The 26990-nt window shown below is 41.3% G+C and overlaps 1 protein-coding gene across 17 annotated transcripts in view; it reads left to right on the top strand.

The window, feature by feature from the left end:
• The window catches only part of PTPRT (protein tyrosine phosphatase receptor type T), a 1085477-nt gene that overhangs the window by 321888 nt on the left and 736599 nt on the right, over positions 1 to 26990 (top strand). The window lies entirely within an intron of this gene.

The following is a 26990-nucleotide window of genomic DNA, read 5'->3' as shown; positions in this document are numbered from 1 at the left end:
ATGTGTGTAAAGCCTGGCTCCCAGTGTTCTCAGAGCTAAGTGGGGGATACTTTCCACCCCATGTGTTGGCTTCCCAGGATGATGCCTGGTCTTGTATGTCTCCTTACACATCTTACACAGGTCATGAAATCCTATAAGCCAGATCTTCTCTGATAAGTTACCATTTGTCCAGCTGTTTTTCTCTTCTAAGATATTGTTGATATCTCTCAATTGCTGTCATTTCTTTGCCCATTCTCTTGGTATTTGTGGGTTTATGTCTTTTTAATTCCTACACTGTCATTTTGGTGAGACTTGGGAAGAAAGAAAATGGAGGTTAATGCATGTGTTTATTATGTTAAACACAAGTTCTCCTCAAGTCTTTTTTCTGTAGATAGAGATTAATGTCTACACACACACATATTTCCTAGTTATATACAGACCTTCCTTGACTTACGATGGGGTTACATTCTGATAAACCCATTTTAAGTGGAAAATATTTTTTTTGGTTTTTATTTATTTTTATTTATTTTTTAAATTTTATTATGTTACGTTAGTCACCATACAATACATCATTAGTTTTTGATGTAGTGATCCATGATCCATTGTTTTCGTATAACACTCAGTGCTCCATGCAGTACGTGCCCTCCTTAATACCATCACCAGCCTAACCCATCCCCCCACCACCCTCCCCTCTAAAACCCTGTTTGTTTCTTAGAGTCCATAGTCTCTCATGGTTCATCTCTCCCTCTGATTTCCCTCCCTTCATTTTTCCCTTCCTTCTCCTAATGTCCTCCATGCTATTCCTTATGTTCCACAAATAAGTGAAACCATATGATAATTGACTTTCTCTGCTTGACTTATTTCACTTAGCATAATCTCCTCCAGTCCCATCCATGTTGATGTAAAAGTTGGGTATTCATCCTTTCTGATGGCTGAGTACTATTCCATTATATATATGGACCACATCTTCTTTATCCATTCATCTGCTGAAGGGCATCTTGGCTCTTTCCACAGTTTGGCTATTGCAGACGTTGCTGCTATGAACATTGGGGTGCATATGGTCCTTCTTTTCACTACATCTGTGTCTTTGGGGTAAATACCCAGGAGTGCAATTGCTGGGTCATAGGGTAGCTCTATTTTTAATTTTTTGAGGCACCTCCACACTGTTTTCCAAAGTGGCTGTACCAACTTGCATTCCCACCAACAGTGTAAGAGGGTTCCCCTTTCTCCACAACCTCTCCAACATCTGTTGTTTCTTTCCCTGTCCATTTTTGCCATCCTAACTGGTGTAAGGTGGTATCTCAATGTGGTTTTGATTTGAATTTCCCTGATGGCTAATGATGATGAACATTTTTTCATGTGCCTGTTAGCCATTTGTATGTCTTCTTCAGAGAAGTGTCTTTTCATAGACTCCACCCCCAGATTACTAGAACTCATACAGCAATTCAGTAATGTGGCAGGATACAAAATCAATGCACAGAAATCAGTTGCTTTCTTAAACACTAACAACGCAACTGTAGAAAGAGAAATGAGAGAAATGATTCCATTTACAATAGCACCAAAAACCATAAGATACCTCGGAATAAACCTAACCAAAGAGGTAAAGGATCTATACTCTAGGAACTACAGAACACTCATGAAAGAAATTGAAGAAGACACAAAAAGATGGAAAAATATTCCATGCTCATGGATTGGAAGAATAAACATTGTTAAAATGTCTATGCTACCCAGAGCAATCTATACCTTCAGTGCCATCCCGATCAAAAGTCCAATGACATTTTTCAAAGTGCTGGAACAAACAATCCTAAAATTTGTATGGAATCAGAAAAGACCCCGAATCGCCAAGGAAATGTTGAAAAAGAAAAACAAAGCTGGGGGCATTACGTTGCCCGATTTCAAGCTATATTACAAAGCTGTGATCACCAAGACAGTATGGTACTGGCATAAAAACAGACATATAGACCAGTGGAACAGAATAGAGAACCCAGATGTGGACCCTCAACTCTGTGGTCAAATAATCTTTGACAAAGCAGGAAAAAACATGCAATGGAAAAAAAGACAGTCTCTTCAATAAATGGTGCTGGGAAAATTGGACAGCCACATGCAGAAGAATGAAACTCGATCATTCTCTAACACCCTACACAAAGATAAACTCAAAATGGTTGAAAGAACTCAATGTGAGACAGGAATCCATCAAAATCCTAGAGGAAAACATAGGCAGTAACCTCTTTGACATCGGCCACAGCAACTTCTTTCAAGAGATATCTCCAAAAGCTAGTGAAACAAAAGCAAAAATGAACTTTTGGGACTTCATCAAGATAAAACGCTTCTGCACAGCAAAGGAAACAGTCAACAAAACAAAGAGGCAACCCACAGAATGGGAGAAGATATTTGCAAATGACACTACAGATAAAGGGCTGGTATCCAAGATCTGTAAAGAACTTCTCAAACTCAACACCCAAAAAACAAGTAAGTCAAAAAATGGGCAGAAGATATGAAGACACTTCTCTGAAGAAGACATACAAATGGCTAACAGACACATGAAAATATTTTAATTAAAAAATGCATTAACTGCACCTAACCTACCAAATATTATAGCTTAGCCTAGCCTACCTTAAATATACTCAAAACACTTACATTAGCCTACAGTTGGGCAAAATCATCTAACCCAAAGCCTATTTTATACTAAAGTGTTAAATATCACATATAATTTATTGAACACTGTAGTGAAAGTGAGAAAGAGAATGGTTGTATGGGTGCAGAATGGTTGCAAGTGTATGGGTTGTTGACCTTCATGATTGCATGGCTGATGGAGAGTTGTGCTTGCTGTTGCTGTCCCAGCAGCGGGAAGAGAGCATGAGAGGGAATCATACTGCATATCACTGGCCTGGGAAAAGATCAAAATTAAAAATTCAAAATAGGGAGGAGAGGAGCAAGATGGCGGAGGAGTAGGAGACCTAAATTTCATCTGGGCCCAGGAATTCAGCTAGATAGTTATCAAACCATTCAGAACACCTACAAACTCAACAGGAGATCGAAGAAAAGAATAGCAGCAACTCTCTGAACAGAAAAGTGACCACTTTCTGGAAGGTAGGACGTGCGGAGAAGTGAATCCGAGGCGATATTCGGGAGGATAGACGGCAGGGGAGGGGGCCTCCGTTGGCCGCTTCTGGCAAGATAGAGCCGTGGAGCACAAAATCGGAACTTTTAGAAGTCTGCTCCGCTGAGGGACGTCACTCTGGTGGCGAAGTGGGGGGTGGAACCCTCGCGGGACAGTGTGGTCTCAGGACCCTCGGGGTCACAGAAAGACCGGGGGTGCCTGAGTGTGGCAGAGCTCCCAGGTATCGGAGCGGGGAAGCCGGCTGCAGAGACGGAGCCGAGGCGCGGGCCCTCAGCTCGGGGTTGCCATAAACCGTGATCCGCGGCACAGTCGGGCCCCTGCTCCTCCAGCAGGGACCCAACAAGCGGCAGATCCGGGGAGACTCACCTTCATCCCCCGGGAGGAGCGGCGCAGGAGCGCACCGCAGGGATCTGCTGGGTTTGGAGACTCCACATGGGGTCGGGTGCCAGAGATAGAAACGCTCGGTCACAGGCCGGGTGAGCACGGAGTGAGGCCGGAGACCGGGGAGACAGGAGTGACTGGCGGCTTTTCTCTGGGGGCTCCCTGAGGAGCAGGGCCCCGAGTTCTCGGCTCCTCCGGGGCGGAGATTGGGAGGCTGCCATTTTCACTCTTGGCCTCCAAAGCTGTAGGGAAAGCTTGCAGGGAACAAAAGCTCCCGAGAGCAACCCCGAGCAGATTACTTAGCCCGGACCAGCAAGGGCGGGGCAATTCTGCCTCCGGCAAAGACATTTGGGAACCATGGCAACAGGCCCCTCCCCCAGAAGATCAGCAAGAACAGCCAGCCAAGACCAAGTTTACCGATCAATGAGAACGGCAGAACTCCAGCGCTAGGGGAATACTGCACATAGAATCCATGGCTTTTTTTACCATGATTCTTTAGTCTTTCAAAATTAATTTTTAAAATTTTCTTTATTTTTTCTATTTTTTTTGAATTTTTCTTTTTCCCTTTTTCAGCCAACATGTTATCAATTCCACTTGTTAAAATCTTTTAAAATTTTCATTTTTAGAGTCATATTCTATCCCTTCATTGTAATTCACCTTGTTTTTTGTATATATATAAGTTTTTCTCTCTTTATAATTTTGGGATACAGTTTCTAACAGACCAAAATAAACCCTGAATCTCTAGTGTATGGCTTTGTTCTAGTCTCCTGCCTGATCACATCCTCTCCTTTTTTTTTTTTTAAATTTTTCTTCTTTTTTCAACCAACTTCTTATCAATTCCTTTTTAAAAATATTTTTTAATTTTCATCTTTACAGTCATATTCCATCCCTTCGTCATATTTACCCTTATTTTTGTTTATATATAAGCTTTTCTTTCTTTAAAATTTTGGGAGGCAGTTTCCTCTAACAGACCAAAATACACCCAAAATCTAGTGTGTGGCTCTGTTCTATTCACCAGCCTGATCATATTCTTCTTCCCCCCCTTCTCCCTCCGGTTTTGGGTCTCTTCTGATTTGTTTAGTGTATGTTTTTCTGGGGTCCTTGTTACCCTTTTAGCATTTTGTTCTCTCATTCATCAATTCTCTTCTCGAAAAAATGACAGGACAGAAAAACCCACCTTAAAAAAAATAAGAGGCAGTACTGACTGCCAGGGACCTAATCAATACAGACATTAGTAAGATGTTGGAACTAGAGTTCAGAATGATGATTATAAAGATACTAGCTGGGCTTGAAGAAAGCATAGAAGATACTAGAGAATCCCTTTCTGGAGAAATAAATAAAATCTAACAAAGTTGAAATCAAAAAGGCTATTAATGAGGTACAATAAAAAATGGAGGCTCTAACCGCTAGGATAAATGAGGCAGAAGAGAGAATTAGTGATATATAAGACCAAATGATGGAAAATAAAGAAGCTGAGAAAAAGAGAGAGAAACACAACTGGATCATGAGGGGAGAATTCGAGAGATAAGTGATACCATAAAACGAAACAACATTAGAATAATTGGGATCCTAGAAGAAGAAAGAGAGAGAGAGGGGCAGAAGGTATATTGGAGCAAATTATAGCAGAGAACTTCCCTAATTTGGGGAAAGAAACAGGCATTAAAATCCAGGAGGTACAGAGAACCCCCCTCAAAATCAATACAAATGGGTCAACACCCTGACATGTAACAGTAAAACTCACAAGTCTCAGAGACAAAGAGAAAATCCTGAAAGCACTTCAGGACAAGAGGTCTGTAACCTACAGTGGTAGAAACATTAGACTGTCGGCAGACCTATCCACGGAGACCTGGCAGGCCAGAAAGGACTGGCATGATATATTCAGAGCACTAAATGATAAAAATTTGCAGCAGAGAATACTATAAAAAGCTTCTGGGACAAGCAAAACCTAAAAGAATTTGTGAACACCAAACCAGCCCTACAAGAAATATTCAAAGGGGTCCTCTAAGCAAAGAGAGAGCCTAAAAGCAACATAGAACAGAAAGAAACACAGACAATATACAGTAACACTCACCTTACAGGCAATACAATGGCACTATATTCATATCTTTGAATAGTTACCCTGAATGTAAATGGGCTAAATGCCCCAATCAAAAGACACAGGCTATCAGATTGGATAAAAAAACAAGACCCATCGATATGCTGTCTGCAAGAGACTCATTTTTGACCCAAAGACACCCCCGGATTTAAAGTGTGGGGGTGGAAAATCATTTACCATGCTAATGGACATCCTAAGAAAGCTGGTGTGGCAATCCTTATATCAGACAAATTAGATTTTAAACCAAAGACTATAATAGATGAGGAAGGACACTACATCATACTTAAAGGGTCTATCCAACAAGAAGATCTAACAATTTTAAGTATCTATGCCCCTAACATGGGAGCAGCCAATTATATAAGCCAATTAATAACAAAATCAAACAAACACATCAACAATAATACAATAATTGTAGGGGACTTTAACACCCCCCTCACTGAAATGGACAGATCATCTAAGCAAAAGACCAACAAGGAAATAAAGGCTTTTAAATGACACACTGGACCAAATGGACTTCACAGACATATTCAGAACATTCCATCCCAAAGCAACGGAATACACATTCTTCTCTAGTGCCCATGGAACAACTCTAGAATAGATCACATCCTGGGTCACAAATCAGGTCTCAACTGGTACCAAACGATTGGGATCATTCCCTGCATATTTTCAGACCACAATGCTTTGAATCTGGAACTCAATCATATGAAGAAAGTTGGAAAGAACTTAAATACATGGAGGCTAAAGAGCATCCTACTAAAGAATGAATGGGTCAACCAGGAAATTAAGAATTAAAAAAAAATTCATGGAAACAAATGAAAATGAAAATACAACTGTTCAAACTCTTTGGGATGCAGCCAAGGCGGTCCTGAGAGGAAAGTATATAGCAATACAAGCCTTTCTCAAGAAACAAGAAAGGTCTCAAATACACAACCTAACTCTACACCTAAAGGAACTTGAGAAAGAACAGCAAATGAAGCCTAAACCCAGCTGGAAAAGAGAAATAATAAAGATCAGAGCAGAAATCAATGAAATAGAAACCAAAAGAACAGTAGAACAGATGAAAGAAACTAGGAGCTGGTTCTTTGAAAGAATTAATAAGATTGATAAACTCCTGGCCAGACTTATCAAAAAGAAAAGAGAAATGACCCAAATAAATAAAATCATGAATGGAAGAGGAGAGATCACAACCAACACCAAAGAAATACAAACAATTATAAGAACATATTATGAGCAACTCTATGCCAGCAAATTAGATAATCTGGAAGAAATGGATGCATTCCTAGAGACATATAAACTACCAAAACTGAACCAGGAAGAAATAGAAAACCTGAACAGACCTATAACCACTAAGGAAATTGAAGCAGTCATCAAAAATCTCCCAACAAACAAGAGCCCAGGGCCAGATGGCTTCCCAGGGAAATTTTACCAAACATTTAAAGAAGAATTAATACCTATTCATCTGAAACTGTTGCAAAAAATAGAAATTGAAGGAAAACTTCCAGAATCATTTTATGAGGCCAGCATTACCTTGATTCAAAACCAGACAAAGACCCCATCAAGAAGGAAATCTACAGACCAATATCCCTGATGAACATGGATGCAAAAATTCTCACCAAAATACTAGCCAATAGGATCCAACAGTACATTAAAAGGATTCTTCACCACAACCAATTGGGATTTATCCCTGGGCTGCAAGGTAGGTTCAACATCTGCAAATCAATCAATGTGATACAATACATTAATAATAGAAAGAAGAAGAACCATATGACCCTCTGAAGAGATACAGAAAAAGCATTTGACAAAGTACAGCATCATTTCTTGATCAAAACTCTTCAGAGTGTAGGGATAGAGGGTACATACCTCGATATCATAAAAGCCATTTATGAAAAACCCACAGCGAATATAATTTTCAATGGGGAAAAACTGAGAGCTTTTCCCCTAAGGTAAGGAACACAGCAGGGATGTCCACTATCACCACTGCTATTCAACATAGTACTAGAAGTCCTAGCCTCAGCAGTCAGACAACAAAAAGTAATAAAAGGCATCCGAATCAGCAAAAAGAAGTGAAACTCTCAATTTTTGTAGATGATATGATACTTTATGTGGAAAACCCAAAAGACTCCACCCCAAAACTGCTAGAACTCATACAGGAATTCAGTAAAGTGGCAGGATATAATCAATGCAGAGAAATTAGTTGCATTTCTGTACACCATAACAAGACAGAAGAAAGAGAAATTAAGGAGTCGATCCCATTTACAATTGCACCCAGAACCGTAAGATACCTGGGAATAAATCTAACCAAAGAGGCAAAGAATCTGTACTCAGAAAACTATAAAATACTCGTGAAAGAAATTGAGGAAGACAAAGAAATGGAAAAACGTTCCATGCTCATGGATTGGAAGAACGAATATTGTGAAAATGTCTATGCTACCTAGAGCAATCTACACATTTAATGCAATCCCTATCAAAATACCATCCACTTTTTTCAAAGAAATGGAACAAATAATCCTAAATTTGTATGGAACCAGAAAAGACCCTGAATAGCCAGAGGAATATTGAAAATGGAAAGCGAAGCTGGTGGCATCACTATCCCCAACTTCAAGCTCTATTACAAAGGTGTAATCATCAAGACAGTATGGTACTGGCACAAAAACAGACACATAGATCAATTGAACAGAGTAGAGAGCCCAGAAATGGACCCTCAACTCTGTGGTCAACTCATCTTCGACAAAGCAGGAAAGAATGTCCAATGGCAAAAAGACAGTCTCTTCAACAAATGGTGTTGGGAAAATTGGACAGCCACATGCAGAAGAATGAAACTGGACCATTTACTTACACCACACACAAAAATAGACTCCAAATGGTTGAAAGACCTCAATGTGAGACAGGAGTCCATCAAAATCCTAAAGGAGAACACAGGCAGCAACCTCTTCGACCTCAGCCGCAGCAACTTCTTCCTAGAAACATCACCAAAGGCAAGGGAAGCAAAGGCACAATGAACTATTGGGGCTTCATCAAGATAAAAAGGTTTTGCACAGCAACGGAAACAGTCAACAAAACCAAAAGACATCGGACAGGATGGGAGAAGATATCTGCAAATGACATATCAGATAAAGGGCTAGTATCCATAATCTATAAAGAACTTATCAAACTCAACACACAAAGAACAAATAATCCAATCAAGAAATGGGCAGAACACAACAGACATTTTTGCAAAGAAGACATCTAAATGGCCAGCAGACACATGAAAAAGTGCTCAACATCGCTCAGCATCAGGGAAGTCCAAATCAAAACCTCAATGAGATACCACCTCACACCAGTCAGAATGGCTAAAATTAACAAGTCAGTAAAGACAGATGTTGGCGAGGATGTAGAGAAAGGGGAACCCTCCTACACTGTGGTGGGAATGCAAGCTGGTGCAGCCACTCTGGAAAACAGTGTGGATGTTCCTCAAAAAGTTGAAAATAGAGCTACCCTACGACCCAGCAATTGCACTACTGGGTATTTACCCCAAAGATACAAATGTAGGGATCTGAAGGGGTATGTGCACCCTGATCTTTATAGCAGCAATGTCCACAATAGCCAAACTGTGGAAAGAGCCAAGATGTCCATCGACAGATGAATGGATAAAGAAGATGTGATATATATATATACAATGGAATATTATGCAGCCATCAAAAAATGAAATCTTGCCATTTGCAACGACATGGATGGAACTAGGGGGTATTATGTAAGTGAAATAAGTCAACCAGAGAAAGACAAGTATCATATGATCTCACTGATTGAGGAATTTGAGAAATAAGACAGAGGATCATAGGGGAAGGGAGAGAAAAAAATGAAACAAGATGAAAACGGAGAGGGAAACAAACCATAAGACACGCTTAATCTCAGGAAACAAACTGAGGGTTGCTAGAGTGGAGGGGGTTGGGAGGGATGGGGTGGCTGGGTGATGGACATTGGGGAGGGTATGTACTGTGGTGAGTGCTGTGAGTTGTGTGAGACTGATGAATCACAGACCTGTACCCCTGAAACAAATAATACATTATATGTTAATTAAAAAAAAAATCTAAATAGTTTTTCTAAGTGTATTTTGGTTTTGTACCATTGTAAAGTGGAAAAATCATAAATTGAACTATCGTAAGTCAGGGACGATTTGTACGTTTTAATTTCCAAAATTAAGATAGCTTTTTTTTCCTCATTTGAAATGATATCATTAGCATTTTTCTGTCTGAATATTTAATGAGTGAACTTTTATATGAGTTAAAGAATATCATATTGATGTATTAGTTATTTAATCATGTTTTTACCCTTGGGCATTGAAGTTGCTTCCAAATTTTCAGTATTATAAATACTACTGTTGTGACATTTTTTCATGAAAATCTTAGGATTTGTAATTATTTCTTCTAGATTGGGTTTATCCATTTGGCGGTATGGGCATTTGAATGTGGTATGTGATTTATATTGTGGTATGTGATACACAGTATGACAATGTGATACATACTGTTAAATTGCCCTTAAGAAATATTTTGCTAATAATATTAGGAATTGACACTGTTTTAAAATTTTTTTTTTTAAGATGAAATGACACTGCACACATTTGGATTTTCTTTATCGCTTGTGCAGCTAAACATATTTTGTTTTGTCCTCTGTTAATTACCTGCTCATGAATATTTTTATACTTCCTATATATGTTTATGGGATCTTTATTGAATAAGTTTACCTGCTATTTATATTAAAATATATTTTCCCAGTTTTTTCCTTCCTTTCAGAATTTTTGATGTTCTGATGAATAGTTTTTATTTTTATATTGTCAGTTATAGAAAACTTTATATCCTCTTTGGCTTTTGGGATTTAAAAATTATTTCCCCATCCCCAAATGAGATAAATATATTTTTTTAAAGATTTATTTATCTATTTGGGAGAGAGAGAGGCAGAAGGAGAGAGTGTCTTAAGCATACTCCCACTGGGCGCCTGGGTGGCTCAGTTGGTTGAGCGACTGCCTTCGGCTCAGGTCATGATCCTGGAGTCCCTGGATCGAGTCCCGCATCGGGCTCCCTGCTCGGCAGGGAGTCTGCTTCTCCCTCTGACCCTCCCCCCTCTCATGTGCTGTCTCTCTCATTCTCTCTCTCTCAAATAAATAAATAAAATCTTTAAAAAAAAAAAAGCATACTCCCACTTAGCACAGAGCCCGACCCAGGGCTCACTTTCAGGACCCTGAGATCATGACCTGAACTGAAACCTAATCGGATGCATTACCAACTGTGCCAGCCAGGCACCCTGAGATATTTTTTTAAATATATTTTTTAGATCTTTAAGGATTTGATTTTGTCATTCTTTTCATGTTCAACTCTTTATATTTGTGTGTAATATTTGTGTTTGTTCATATTGAATATAAATACATATATATGTAAATATATACATATATCTGGACCGACAGACACACAACACGTGTATATTGGTTCATCATGTGGATAGGAATCTCAGTCTGTTTTCTGAACAGTTAACCAGTGTCCCAGGACCCCGAATTTAAACTTTGTCATCAAACACATTCTTTTATAGAGTCTGTTGATGATCTTTCTACTTGGCGCTGTTAGTTTTTTCTTTTTTTTTTAATTTTTTATTGTTATGTTAATCACCATACATTACATCATTAGTTTTTGATGTAGTGTTCCATGATTCATTGTTTGTGTGGAACACCCAGTGCTCCATGCAATACCTGCCCTCCTTAATACCCATCACCAGGCTAACCCATCCTCCCACCCCCCTCCCCTCTAGAACCCTCAGTTTGTTTTTCAGAGTCTATCGTCTCTCATGGTTCGTCTCCCCCTCCGATTTCCCCCCCTTCATTCTTCCCCTCCTGCTATCTTCTTTTTTTTTTTTTTTTTTTTAACATATAATGTATTATTTGTTTCAGAGGTACAGATCTGTGATTCAACAGTCTTGCACAATTCACAGCACTCACCATAGGTGCTGTTAGTTTTCTGTTTTATGTCATTATAACACTCTTTTAGTTATGGTAGATTTAGCAGGTTATTCAGTATTTAATAGGACCTCTCCTTGTCCTTACCCTTTACTAAAAAAGAAGTGTGACCTTTTGTGTTTACTTTAAGGTGATCTTTATAATTATTTGATCTCATTTCAAAAAAAAAAAAAAAACCTCTTGGTTTTTATTAGAATTGCAAATATTGTACCAATTATTTTTTGTGAGAATTTCCATTTTTATTGAGTCTTCAGATTTGGAATCATTACATGTATCTTCACATTTTCAAGGAATCTTTTATGTCCCTCAGTGAAGTTTTATGGGTTTCTTCATCTGGCCCTCACACATTTCTGTTTAAATTGATTCCTAGGTATTTGCTCCTATTGTGATTTAATTTATTTCCTGTTAGAGTTTCCAAGTGGTTATTGCTGCTATATAAGAAAGCTGTTGTGTTTTATCTATTTATTTTTTAACCATTCACCTTACTGAACCCTTTTATCTATCAGTCCTCTGGATTTTTGAGTAGATGGTTTGGGTTTTATAGGTGTTCAGTCATATTACCAGGCAGATTATGGTCATTTTATCTTACTTTTTATCATGTGTTCTTTATTCCTTCCCTCACTCCTCCTCTCCCCGCTCTCCCTCCTGTTCTCATTTCATTGGGTAGAACTTGCAAATAAGTGTTGAATAATACTGATATAACCTTGTGTCATTCTTAAGTTTGGTAGAAATGATTGTGGTGTTTCTTAAATGTGATGCTGTCTTTAGTTTCAGATGGGCACTCTTATCCTCAGGAAATGTTCTTCAATGTCTAGAATACTGAGTTTTTTAAAGCCAAGAACGTTGAAGATTTTATCCAAAGCCTCTTGAGAAACAATAGATTGAAGATTGTTTTTCTCACCTTTATCCTGTTAAAAGTGACCCATAAATGCATTTCATGTTTGCAAACCATCTTTCCATTCCTGGCATAAGCCTATTGTCCCTGATTATGCATATATTTCTTTTTCATATAATGCTTAATTATGATTAATTCAGGAAGCATTTTTTGGAGTACATATTTGTAAGTGAGACTGTTATATAGTTTTAAGTTTTATTTCCAAAAAAAAAAAAGTAAAATATTTGTTAAAACAAAAAAATAAACATCGTGAACATTTCAAATAGCTCAGAAGGGTGCCTGGCTGGCTCAGTTGTTGGAGCGTGTGACTCTTTATCTCAGGATCATGAGTTCAAGCCCCATGTTGGGCATAGAGTTTACTTAAAAAGTATTTAAGAAGTGGGGGCTTATATTGAAAAGCCACCATATGCTTTTTGGGTCCTCTGCCTTCCAGGTTCCACTCTCCTAAGCATCCACTACTGTTTTTGTTTCTTCTGGTTGTTATGTCTATATGTGTGAATACTTGGCTTAAAGTGTTTTTCTTGACTTACTAACTTCAAGCATTATTTTCTGGTTCCTGTTGAGAGAAGTAAGGACTTGCCCTCTTGAGTAACCCTCTGTTTCCCATTATAGTTAGTATCTTTTACTGGTAATCATTGCCAATCCAGACAATATGCATGAAGCTCCATTTCTCATACCAGGCTCCATCGGTAGTGTCTTCTGGGCAAGATGAGGAGGCCATCAGTGCTTTCTCCTTTCTTCCACTCATCTTCTTTTCCAGCTCTCAGCCTTCTCTTTCCTCTTCTGTGGTCAGTGTGGGTGATTTTTAGACTTTTCTCTGTAACTGTTCTTGCCTTTTATGATTAATCAGTTGCATAAAAGTTGAAGATCCATTAATTGCACTTATTATGACCATGCACATTTTTCACTGCAAAGTCAGATACTGTGCTAGGATCAAATTTTGGTTTCTGCTGGCCTCAGGCACAACTTCTGTACCTCTCAAAGGAGAATGCTCCTACCTTCAAGGTTGAATGGATTCTCTTCCGTTTCCATTCTACTCTTCTATCATAGCATCTAAATTAATGAGTCTTTCTATTTTGTGGAAGACCTCACTCACTTCTAGAGCTACCTGTCCTGCTGTCCAGGTTTTTGCTTAATACTCTTCGTGGCCATCATATGGGTTGTCCTTTCAGAGTTAGGATCATTGACTTCAGCCCAAAAAGGAAGATCGGTTTTTTTTTTTCCCCCTGTCATTCTCAAGCCCAGAAGTTTATTTGTTTCCAGATACATTTTAGGAGTTCACATAAGCCTGGTACTGAAAAAAAAGAAAGAGTACACAAAAATTAATAATTTCAGTCCAAACTGTACTACATTCTCATATAACTTCCTAACAAAGTTTATAAATAGTGTGATTTTTGAGACTTGATAGGACTCAAATGTCTGGGTCAGATTTAATTGGTAGTTTTGCTCGGTATAAAATTATTTTTTCTTTTTCTTTTTTTTTTAATTATGTTAATCACCATACATTAAATCATTATGTTAATCACCATACATTATATCATTAGTAGTGTTCCATGATTCATTGTTTGCGTATAACACCTAGTGTTCCATTCAGTACGTGCCCTTGTTAATACCCATCACCAGGCTAACCCATCCCCCCCCCAGAACCCTCAGTTTGTTTCTCAGAGTCCGTAGTCTCTCCAGGTTCATCTCCCCTTTGATTCCCTCCCCCCTTCATTTTTCCCTTCCTGCTATCTTCTTCTTTTTTTTTTAAAACATATATTATTTGTTTCAGAGGTACAGGTCTGTGATTCAACAGTCTTACACAATTCACAGCGCTCACCATGCACATACCCTCCTCAATGTCTATCACCCAGCCACCCCATCCCTCCCACCCCCACCACTCCAGCGACCCTCAGTTTGTTTCCTGAGATTAAGAATTCCTCATATCAGTGAGATCATATGATACATGTCTTTCTCTGATTGACTTATTTCACTCAGCATAATACTCTCCAGTTCCATCCATGTCCCATTGCAAATGGCAAGATTTCATTCCTTTTGATGGCTGCATAATATTCCATTGTATATATACACCATATCTTCTTTATCCATTCATCTGTCGATGGACATCTTAGCTCTTTCCATAGTTTGGCTATTGTGGACATTGCTGCTATAAACATTGGGGTGCACGTACACCTTTGGATCACTACATTTGTATCTTTGGGGTAATGCTGGGCATACAATTTTTGGCTGAAAACCATTTTCCCTAAAAAATATTAAGCTATGGTGACATTTTTTTTTCCTTTAGGATACAAAAGTGGTTGATAAGAAGTTCTGTTGACTGAGATTCCCTCTTTTTTGTTAGTTTGTTTTTAAGTAAATAGGCATTTATTTGGGCAATCAGAATTTTAATTCAGGAAACAGGTTCAGGTAGACTTGTGTTCCTTGTCCCTATCACTTTGAAGCTTAAATACTTGAAAAAAACCTACTTATCATTTCAAAGAGACCCTAGGAAATAACTATTAATGGTCAGTTTGCTATACTTATTTAAGTTTTGTGAACTCTTTCATTTAGCTTTAATATCAGGCTGGTTCAGATTTCTTAGAATGTGCTGGGAAGCAGACAATAACTCCTAGGTTGGACTGGCAGAAAAATTCTTCCTTGTTGGCTGAAGCAAGCAGGTTTGCTACTTGTTTCCCTTTGATGTGTATTAGAGTCTCTGATTTCCATCATGGTTTGGGCTTGGCTTCCTCCCTAGGTGTTGGCAGTCCCTTCAGCTTCAGGTTAAAATCTTTCCACTCAGTCACTTGACAAACCCTGAACCCCAGGACCAACCCTCTACTCACCCCCATCTTCTGCCCCAGGACTGTGTTTGAACACAGGAAGATACAACTGACGGACATATATACTCCAGGAGGTCTCATGTCTTTAGCTTTTGTAAGTGAATGTGTCTATTTGCTCTCTACTCAGATCTAAATGTATTCATGCATGCTTCTTCCAAAGAACGTACTACAAAAACATCTGTGAGTAGTGTAGACTTTAGTAAATGCTCTGTGTATGAGATGAAGAAAGTATACACTTCAGAGCAAACAACTGAAAATTAATATCCAACCTTTATTTTCTGGGCACCTGAATGGCTCAGTCAGTTAAGTGTCTGCCTTCTGCTCGAGTTGTGATCCCAGGGTCCTGGGATCGAGCCCCACATCGGGCTCTTTGCTCAGTGGGGAGCCTGTTTCTCCCTCTCCCTTGGCTGCTCCCCATGCTTGTGCTCTCTCTCCCCCTATCAAATAAATAAATAAATAAATAAATAAAATCTTAAAAAAAAAAAGCCTTAATTTTCAATGCCCATTCTCATCTGTACTTCCACTGATTTTATTTAGCTTTTCCTTTCTCATCTGTTTTTTTCCCCCCCTTCTGCAGTATTTTTTCTGCCCTCAATTTATAGAAAGCAGTTAAGCTTTGCTTCCAGTTTCTACCCACAAGCTTGCATATCTTAGCCCATCTTGGTGTTAAGTGAAGGCAAGGGGGCTTGTGAAGGATAAGACCTTCCTCATAAGAAATACATGAAAATATTTTTCTCAAATATAAGGGTTTTTCTCGAGAAGAATTATTGTGAGTGACTTGCTTGCTGTTAGATTACAGATAGTTGAATTCTTGTGTCGCCCACCTCTTGAAGAAGCACAGTACTACAGATAATGGCATGGCTTTTGTTTCCTTATTGTGAAATAAGTGGGATGGGCTATGTGATTCCTAGGATTCCCTTAAGTACTAACATTTTATAGTCCTGTGAATTAGAGAACTGAGTTCATTTCCACAGAGTAATAACAGCTCATTCATTCACAAATACACTTATTGAATACTTACTCTTCATATAAAATTTGGAAGCTTGCAAAGCAATTTACATATATTATCTAATTTAGTACAACTAAAAAAAATCCATGGATTCAGTATGATTATTATTATATCAACTTACATATGGAAAATGTGACTCAGATGTTCAGGTGAAGATCATGGACAGAAATACTGTATTACGGAATTCTGCTTGCCCTATACCTGTTGAACTGAGCAAACAAAAATACAAGAGCAATAAATAAAATTCATGAGAGCATCTAAAGAAAGTAAATGGTGTAATCAGATGCAGTAAACATTAAGCAGAAAATACTATTGTGATAGAGATAGTTGGACTTCTCTTTCTCCACCTACCAGAAAGCCTATCCTGAGATTTCTCAGTAATACCCAGACATCTGGAGGAAAGCAACATTTTTTTGTTATTAACATATAATGTATTTTTTGTTTCAGAGGTACAGGTCTGTGATTCATCAGTCTTACACAATTCACAGTGCTCACCACAACACATACCCTCCCCAGTGTCCATCACCCAGCCACCCCATTACCCCCCGCCCCACTCCAGCAACCCTCAGTTTGTTTTCTGAGATGAAGAGTCTCTTATGGTTTGTCTTCTTCTCTATTTTGTCATGTTTCATTTTTTCCTCTCTTCCCCTATGATCCTCTGTCTTGTTTCTTAAGTTCCACATATCAGTGAGATAAAGTGATTATTGTCTTTCTCTGATTGACTTATTTCGCTTAGCACAATCCATCACTTGCCTAGTTCACCCACGTTGGTGCAAATGGCAAGATTCCATTTTTTCATGGCTGTGTAATATTCCATTGTATATATATACCACATCTTCTTTATCCATTCATCTGTCGATGGACATCTCGGCTCCTTCCACAGTTTGGCTATTGTGGATATTGCTACTATAAACATTGGGGTACAGGTGCCCCTTTGGATCACTACATTTGTATCTTTGGAGTAAATACCCAGTAGTGTAATTGCTGGGTCGTAGGGTAGCTCTGTTTTCAACTTTTTGAGGAACCTCCGTACTGTTTTCCAGAGTGGCTGCACCAATCAGGCTGGTGGAGGAAAGCAAATTTGAGTAACATTAACCTCTGGTGTTTGGCAAAGGAATAAGAAAGATGGCCTGGGGCAAGGGTGGCAGTAGAGACAAGGGGAGAGAGAAAGGTTGCAGAGGTGGTTAACCTTCTCTGAAGGTAGCCAAAGCTGCAGGACTACACATTGGTTTGGAGAAATAATACAGTAGAAATAGAGAATATCTCCTCATAGGAAGAGTGAATATCTGCAAGTAGCTGGAATCTGATTACAGCCTATTGCACAAAATCTGAGACAAAGAAATAGATCTCCAGTATTCTAACCATGACGGAACATCACCCTGGCTGAGCTCTCTTCTTCCCATCACTGGTCCATTAGGTTACAAAAATCAGGCAGCACAAAGAATACTCAGTCTTCAAACTTCAGCTTCAAGGGGAAAACAAACTGTTCCCTGCTATGTGGGAAGAGAGATAAGTGTCACGTTTGCTATATATCATGGCAAATAGAATGTCAGGACAGAGCCACCCAAGCAAAGCCAGAAGGAAAGAAAGGGCACGGCAACTTTTGAGCATAGTAAAAAAAAAAAAAAAAGTAAATAAATAATCTAAATAAATGGAAGGCATAGAAGAACACACAGAAACAGGGGGCTATACCGTGCAAGAGCAGTATTTCCAACCTAGGAAGAGGTATTAATTAAGGAGAAGTAAATTATTCACAATTGCTTTCCTGTATGGAACAACCTGATGGGATCACGAAGACAGTAAGGGAAGAGTTCAAGGATGGGGTGATCAATTTACAGGAAGGGATTAATGGGGACAAAAGGAAACATGTGGAGGCCTAAAATACCATTCATAGTATTAAGGAGCCCCTAGATAAATTAGGAATGGGAAAAAAAGAAAGAAAAGCAAAATAGAATATACACTGCTGGAAACAGACATATGGAGGAACATCTTGACAAGCATATGAATGCAGGTGAGAGTGATGGAAATAGTCCGTGGAAGATGAATATAAAGGTAGTTAGAAGGAAACGAATGAAAAGATTTATTCAAAGGCATAGATCTTTAGGTTTTTGTATGTATATGAAACATTATGATTTATTCAAATAGATCACATAATATAGATTAGTTTAACATAAGAACAAATCCTTTTTGAATTGACTGTGCATGAGATGCTTCATTATAGAGGTTTACATGCCTTAATTAATTTTTCACGAGAGTCTGAGGTCAATACCATTAGTATTTTCAAATTACAGATGAAGAAATTAAGACCTAACAAGTCACTTGCCTAAGTTCGCAGTTAGTATATATAGCAGAGCTGTGATTCAGAAGAGTGGAATTATGCTGTTCTGCTTCTGAATAGGAAAACTTTCCTGAGATGAACGCATCACTAAATTTGCAGCTCGGAAGATGATGTGTTGCCAAGCGGCGGCATTGTCTTTCCTACCCGTCAGCAGTGTATGAGGGTTCTGATCTGTCCACATCTCCCTAACCCTTTTTATTGTCTAGTTTTGGTGGGGTTTTTTTTGATTATAGGATTCCACTTATAACATAATCTATAATGGGGTGTTACCACCTAGTGGTTACAGAATTTCCCTTTAGGGTGAGGAAAAAGTTTTGGAAACGGATGGTGGTGATGGCTGCACAGTATTGTGAGTGTAATGACACTGAATTACAAACTTACAAATGGGTAAAATGGCAAATTTTATGTTCTATGTTACCACAGTAAAAAAAAAAAAAAAAAAATGAGTTCCAGGAAAATTTGGTATAGAATGTTGACTGTCCAGGTATATGCTAGTGAAGCTCTTAAACCTTTGGGTAAAGAGAGAAGTTCCCCAGTTTTCAGACTCAGGAACATCCTTTAGAAGAAGCACACAGAATTAAGCTGGCCTCAGCATTCGGTTTTGGGGAGACAATGGAATAATGTGCAGTAGATTTAATGGCAAGAAAAGACAGCCCAAGAATATCACAGGATATAAAGCCCACAAACAATTGTCCTCAAGAATAAACGTACTCAGAGTAAATATAACTTCCATGAGATCTTGGGAAAAAAATACTGAATCACAAAATCCAGCTAATTAAGAGTGAATAAAATAAAAGATTCATGAATTCAGAACTCATGGTATAAGGATTGATGATGAGCAGCAACTCCGTGGAAATGTAGAATTAACAATAAATAACTCTGACAAGTACAGTTATAGATCAGGATGTGAAGGCAGCGTCACGGAAGGAGCCACCAACAATTAAAGCTGAGAAATCGGGAGACGGGGAGAGGGAAGTTGAGAGGAAATGTGGGAGAAAAATCCTGCTCTCTTTCACAGCGTGGCATCATTAAATAGTGCCTAAAATTAAAATAAATAGTTAAAAAACAATGTAATTACTCCAGACTGTTAACATTCTCTTCACAGTCTGTATTCCTCACCTCATAGGGATCTTTTGGCAAAAATCTCATGGTGAAGAAACATTGGAAGGTCTAGATGTCTTTCAATTTTGTTTTCCTTTTTCTGTTAAAGACAAGTCAAAATAAATGACACGTAGGGAATTTAAAATAGCATATAATATTTTTTTACCCACATTTGGTAGTATTTCTATTGGCTCTTCTGTCCATCGAGCCACCCCTCATCCATCCTTTCTGTCTCTGTATATAGATCATAAGATATTTACTATGATGTTTGCCATATGGTAACCAGAGCTATTTCTGGGTGGTGAGACTTGGGACTTTTTTTTTTGAAACTTGCATCTCTGTATGTTTCTGTGGTTTCTTCAGTTCTTCAAAATGTGTGTCATTTTCACAATAACAATAAAGTGATCTTTTTTTTTTTTTTAAATAAAAAGGCAAAGCACATACGTCAAGATGTTAATGGTGGCCAACCCTGGATAGTAGAGCTTAGGATGTTTATTATTTTATTCTTTGTAGGCTTCTCTATTTTCTGACACTTTAAAAGCATAAAAGAAAATAAAAAAGGTGGAAAGGGGTTTGTTTTGGGTCCCATGGTTAGAAAATGGGTTCAGCCTTGAGCCTGGAGGACGGGGAGTTCTGAGACAGGGTGGTCAACCACGTGGGGCAAAAGCATTGAAAACCCCTTCTGGGTAGAGGCGATCCCTCTTGAATCTGATTTTCACCTTGTGGGTGGGGGGTAGTATTTCACTTGTTGAGTTAGTTCCTTGTCATCAATCGAATGCCCAAACTTTTATAGGAATCCTTAAACCGTAGGCTGTGAGAGCTGGAGGGAATCTGGAAACCATTCCATCTGCCCTGCCCATTTAATAAATGAAGGGCTGGAGGCACCAGGTGCTGTTTCATACAGCATTGGCTTTAGACCTGGAAAATACTTCTGAGGCAAGTGAGCACAGTCATCAATATGAATTGGGCTTTAACGCTTTGTCTTAGCTCTCCATGAACAGAGTCCATCTCCATGTCCTAACCAGTCCTAGGAGTGCACTCTGTGGCCACGGTGTGGGTGCCTGATTCAGATTCAGCAGATTTTTAATGCAGGCTTTCCCTGCACCAGTAACTGTGCTGGCTAAGTCTTCTCCTCCCATTACCTGTTTTATCGGTATAGAAATGTGGACTTAGCCTGAGGGTAAGTGACATGCACAAGGTCGCTCAGTGTAGTTGTAGTGGGTTGATAATGCCCCCCCCCCCAAGATATATTCAAGTTCTAACTCCCAGAACCTATGAATCTTATTTGGGAAAAAAAAAAAAAAAAAGGTTCTTTGTTAGATGTACTTAAGGATCTCGAGATCATCCTGGATTTAGGATGGGCTCCAAATCCAATGATAGGTGTGTCTGTAAGAGACAGGGAGAGGGAGTTTTGAAACACAGAGGAGAAGGCCCCATGGAGACAGGCAGAGACTGGAGTGATGTGGCCAACGGAAGCTGGAAGAGGCCAGAGAGGATTCTGCCCTAGAGGCTTTGGAGAGCATGCAGCCCTGCTGACACCTTCATTTCAGACTCCTGGCCCCAGAACTGAGAGAGAATGAATTTTTGTCACCTGAAACCACCTACTCTGTGGTCATTTGTTAGGACAGCCCTGGGAAACTCCTGCATTTGGGTAGATTATGGTAGAAAGGGCTCAGAGCCAGGGTATCTGACTCAACATTGATTCTCCATCCATCTCAGAGCCCTTCTTGCCCAAAGGCCAGCAAATAAGAAGCAGCCACCTCATCTGGGGCCTGTACTCACACCTGGCAGGATAGTGCTGTGTGTCCCACATACTCACCGTCCTCAGTCCTGTCCACTTTCCCTGCCCAGCCTCAGAGTAGGTTAGGGGTCCTTGGAGCAAGAGGGAGAAGTGGCCCATGACAGTGGCACCAACGTCTCTTGCCTGGGCTTTTGCTTCAGCCTCTAAACTGATCAGAAGTGCCAACTTGCATCCTGCTGGTCTCCACTACTAATTGATACACAGCCCTCCAAGCTGGGACACAAAGGCTGGGAACTACTTTTCCTAGACTCCTTAGCCTGTGGGGTCCCAGCTGGATTCCACCAGTGAGAGATCTGTAAGGCCCAAGAGCTGGGAAGCCACGAGCCTCCAGCAACTGAGGACAGGCGTAGGTAGAGGTGTCAGCACAGCAGACACAGGGTTGTGCCTGAGTTTGGTGAGCACCCACTGTGGGGCCACAGGCAGCCAGAATTAGACACTAGTCTTGCGGTGATCCCTGTACTTAGGAGTTTCCCAAAGAGAACTTTCCTGATGACTCTTCCCCCAGCCTTCTAATGGTCATGTAAAGGTCCAGTTGTACAAAAACTCTACCTGCTTGACATACCAGCATGGACCCTCCTTTTCTGTTGGAGCCTTGATAAGAGACATTGATCTTTGTGAGATGAATATTTTATCATGTTTCATTTCTTCTTAAAAACAGCAGGGCCATTGGTGTAAGTGGTGAAGGAAAAACTCAGTCCTGAAAAGTGGATAAAGAATTGGGAGCCACATGTTTGTAGTGAGACAGAGGGCATGAAGGAGAGCTCAGGACCTAGCAACACTACTCTGGATGCTCAGAGTCCAGGGTGGAGATAAATGCTAAGATCCTTTCGAAATCTGACCTCTTGCAAGTAAGACAGGCATCTCTTTGACAGAATCTGGGAGAATCATCCCCCAACTCTAACGCTAAATGAATGATCAAGAAGAACATTAAGGGGTCCCTGGGTGGTTCAGTTGGTTAAGCATCACACTCTTGGTTTCATGATCTCAGGGTTGTGAGATCAAGCCCCGCATCGGAACTTTCTTAAGATTCTCTCTCTCCCTCTGCGCTCCCCCACCCACCCAAAAAGCAAACAAACATTAAATCAGGCACTTAAAGCTGTGCCCCCAGCAAAAGTGAGATGGGGCTTTAATTCTTCCGTCTCTCTAGTAGAACCTAAAATGGAACAGACATCCCTTATAGCACGAACAGGGCTTTCTCAAAGTTCTGTTGTTTTCTTCCTACCCTTTCTTTTTGTGTCTTGCTGGAGGCTGAAACTCAAAAATACAACAAGGCAGAAATTAGCAAGGAAGTTATGGTGGCAAGTTGCATCTTGGAAGGTGTAGTTTTCACGAGTAGAGCGCCATAGGTGGGATGGGATGCTTCTCTGGATGGGGGTTTTTCATGTACACCATCTGTTCATGGTGTCCGAGAACCAGACAGTAAGCATAGGAGATCATCCAACCGCCATCCTCCTGAATCTAATCAAAGCTCATAATAATAACAGCTAACATTTATTGAGAGCTTAGTATTTGCTGGGCACTCTTCTAAGTCGGGGGTCTGCAAACTACAGCTCAAGGGCTGCCTCTGCCACCTGTTTTTGTCAAGTTTTATTGGAGTGCAGACTCATTCGTTTATCGTCTTTGGTTGCTCTCATGCTCCCAACAGTAGAGTCGAGTCATTATGACAAGCTCTATGGCCTGTAAAGCCTAAAATGTTGCTTATCTGGCCTTGTATGGGAGAAGCCTGCCAGCCTGTCTTCTGAGCCATTCCATAAATTAACTCCGTTAATACTGATGCTGATCTTGGGAGGCTGGCATTTTCATTGTCCCCATTTCACAGATTGGGAAACAAAGGCATGGTGAGTCTACGTAATTTGCCCCATGATGCACGTAGGCAATGGCAGAACTGGGGTTGGCCTGCATCTTTATTGTCCTACTGTGCTCCCAAGCACAAATGCATAGGACAGAAGAATCTTCTGTACATTAGGAATTAGGGTGGGAAATGGGCCCGTCTAGCTGCTTCTCAAGCAGGGGGCTATCCAAGCCAGGGCCTCTGACAGACAAGGCACCAGCCCACTGTCCTTGTTCCATCAGCAAAGTGTGAGAAGTGTGAGTCTGTGCTGTTCAGAAGGGGATAGCTTGAGACTCAGGAGATGTAGTTGCAGCCTTGTGACCTACACTGTAAAAATGACGCGGTGTCAGAAATGCATGGGCTCAGAAAATACGCCATTCATAGGTTCTTCCTGGGGAAATAATCACTGAAAAGGCACTTCAGAGCATGGAAAGATGAGCTAAAAATCAGGAACTCAAAATGAGGAAATTGGGGGATGAAAGGCTGCCGTGCATCCCTGGGGGGGCCGCCTCCAGAAGTCCTATTCAACTTGTTCCAAGGCTCTTAAGGCGAATTTTCATCTCAGCAAACTCTCTCTGATGAAGTATCTTGACTGTTTTGTTCACAGCTGTATTCCCAGGGCCTACAACAGTGCCTGGCGCATCACCCGCTCGATAGACATTTGTTGTAGAACAAACTGGCGACATCAGTGCACGGTGAATCCCATGGACGGGATGCCGGGGCCTTTCCCAGCGGCCTTGCCAGTGTGGCTTTGGTGCAGACAAGCTCATTAGAAGCTGCAATCCCTCATTAAGCCTCTCCTTCAGGAAGGGTTTACCAAGTGAAGTCCCAAGCCCAATTAAATGCCACAGTTCCATAGAAAGCGACTAACCCGTGCCAGGAAGTGTGACTATAAGGACACACTGGGGATGCTCCTGTGGTTGTCTTTCTATAGTGGGTAATTTTTCCACTTGGTTCTACTTTCCTGTTTTTTTTTTTTTTCCCCTCCAGGTATCACTTTATAATGAAAAACAATTACTACTACAGCACGTCTCCAAATTTGATGTTTGATTATTTCTATAGAAATCCTCCTAAGTGATGGTCTTAGACCCCACTTTGGGCCCCGAGCACAGTAAGGCTCTAGGAAGCTTGTTCTAGGCTGAATTGTATCTGCCCGCCTGCCTCCACACGTTGAAGTTCTAACCCTCCAGTACCTCAGAATGTGACCTGATTTGGAAATGGGGCCATTGCAGATGTGATGAGTTAAGAAGAGCCCTACAGGAGTAGGTGGGCCCCTAATCCAATCTGGCCGGTGTCTTTATGAAGAGGAAATTAGGAGTCAGACACACAAAGAGGGAGAATGCCAGGTGAATCTGAAGGCAGAGATTGAGGGGATGCTTCTACCAGGCAAGGCACCAGAAGCTAGGGGAGAGCCATGGTATGGATCCTCCCTCACGGCCCTCAGAAGGAGCCGGTCCTGCCAACACCTCGGTCTCAGACTGCAGCTTTTAGGACTGTGAGACAGGGAATTTCTGTTGTGGGAGCCACTCTGTTGGTGGTACTTTGTTACTACAGCCCCGGCAAAGGAATACACAACCCATGCCCCCCTTGGCAGCTTTCATTCCTAGAGCCCCCCCTTAGCTTCCTCGTTTCAGCTCGTGCTACTCTGTCTTTCCATCTGTGTCCAGGGCCCACGGGGAAGTCAAGGCTGAGCTGGAGTGGAGCTGACAGGGTCTTCCTCCTTGGCAGCGTGGAGTATAGAATCCTCTGGACTGTAGCTCTGGACTGTAGGGGGTGGACCACTGTGGTAGGAAGGGTAACCTGGGCAGAGGGCTGTTTGCATTGTGGTCAAGGAGTGCAAAGTCCGAAGTGGAGTCTGGCAGGAGAAGCGGGACCAGGGAAGGAGCCTGGAGCTGGTCCTGGGAGACATGGAAGATGGAAGTAGGAAATCAGACCTGCGTCTGTGACAGGGTTGGAAACCAGCTGAGGAGGGAAGGGTGAGAGGAGAATGAGCAGTCAGGATGAAGGCATCGAAGAATATCAGGGGGTCCCGGGGTGTGATTTTAAGATGCCCCAGTTGACAGCCATGGGGACATGCAGGTGGCTTCAAGGTTGCAAGTGGAACTGGGAGACTGTATGTCTATTTGTACGAGACAGAATTTTCTCTGCCTTGTGACACACACAGGCAGCTGCGTCCCCTCTCAGGGCTGTGAGTGCCCCTCCCAGGCTGGCCCGCGAGGGGTGGTGCTCACAGGTCTTCCTGGAAGTGGGAATGGGAAGGCGGGTTCACGCGGGGTGGTTGAGGGCTGCGGTCAAGAGCACAGGCTCTGGACCCATGGTACAGTGTTGTGACTCCCCCGGATGGCCCGTCCCTTCGTGGGGAATGTAGGCAACACCCCGTGCACAGGAACTAGCACACGTCTCCCCAGGTAGGTTGAAGCCCTGGAAATCTGTTTGCAGGAAAAGTACTTCTCAAACTTAAGCATCCCCGGCTGGGTCCCGTCCCTGGCTGGGTCCCACTCCGGAACTTGTGCTCCAGGACGTCTGGGGTGGGGCCTGAGATATTTGCTTCTCTGTCAGTTTCCCAGGTGATGCTGCTGTAGCAGGTTGGGGGACCACGTTTGGAGAACTACTGACGAAGAGGGACGCTCCTTGGGGTAAACTGCAGACAGCTGTGCCTCCCGGAGTCATCCCGTGTGTGGAGAGTGACCCTGGGGCCTATCTTATCCTGCTGGTTTGTGGGGCCACCTGTCTCACTCTCCATTAGTCAGAGATCTACAGGAGGGCTCAGGGTGCTGCCGCCGAAGCTGACCTTGACAGCTAACGTTTACATAGATCTCACGATGTGCTGGGCACTGTTCTAAGCACTTAACTTACATAAATACATCAAGTTCTCGTAACAGACTTCCCAGGCAGGTACCATTATTCCCATTACCACTCTCATTTTATAGCTCAGAGAGGTTTAGTAACTTTCCCAGGGTCACACAGCTGGTAGCTGGGAGAGCTGGGATTTGATAAGGCAATCTGAGCCCAGAGTCCGTGTTCTCCAGTATTCCACTGTCCCTGCAGAAGAAAAGAGGCAAGAAACAACCCTAGTGATACTGGCCGCGTCACTTGGCCTTTCCTTGCCCTCATTCTCACCTCAGAAAAGGAAATCGCTTTTCTCATCTTAGATGAAAGATATACCTTTACATTAAAAAAAAAAAAAAATGCTGTCAGGATTAATCGGATAACAGCTGTCAAGTTCTTGTATCTCCTTAGAGGATGGTGAAAGAGGAGGAATAGTTATTGTGCTACTTTCTATGCAGACCCTAGTACATTTGGGGGAGTCAGTAAGTGGCTGATGATACTCACAGTAATTGGCAATGATTGAAGGGGGAGTCTCAGAGGACAGGCCTTGCTGAGGTGGGGCAGCAGAGACAAGCTTCACGGTTGATGGGCAGTGGCTGGAGCCCTCCTGCTCCTGGGAGAGGGGGGCAGCGTGTGGCCCAGGGTCGGAGGGAACCCCTTCTAGCAGGTTAGCATCACTGCCTGCCCCAGAGGGAGAGCGGGATGGTACTGCTTGTCATTCGGCCCCAGTGTATGGACCTCAGGCCCACGAGGGCAGGTGGAGACCCAGTTAGACCAGTGGTTCTCTGAGTGTGGCCCGGGATCAGCT

Source organism: Halichoerus grypus, chromosome 10, assembly GCF_964656455.1.
Source record: "Halichoerus grypus chromosome 10, mHalGry1.hap1.1, whole genome shotgun sequence".
Taxonomy (NCBI): Eukaryota; Metazoa; Chordata; class Mammalia; order Carnivora; family Phocidae; genus Halichoerus; species Halichoerus grypus.
This window is presented reverse-complemented; position numbering and strand designations above follow the sequence as displayed.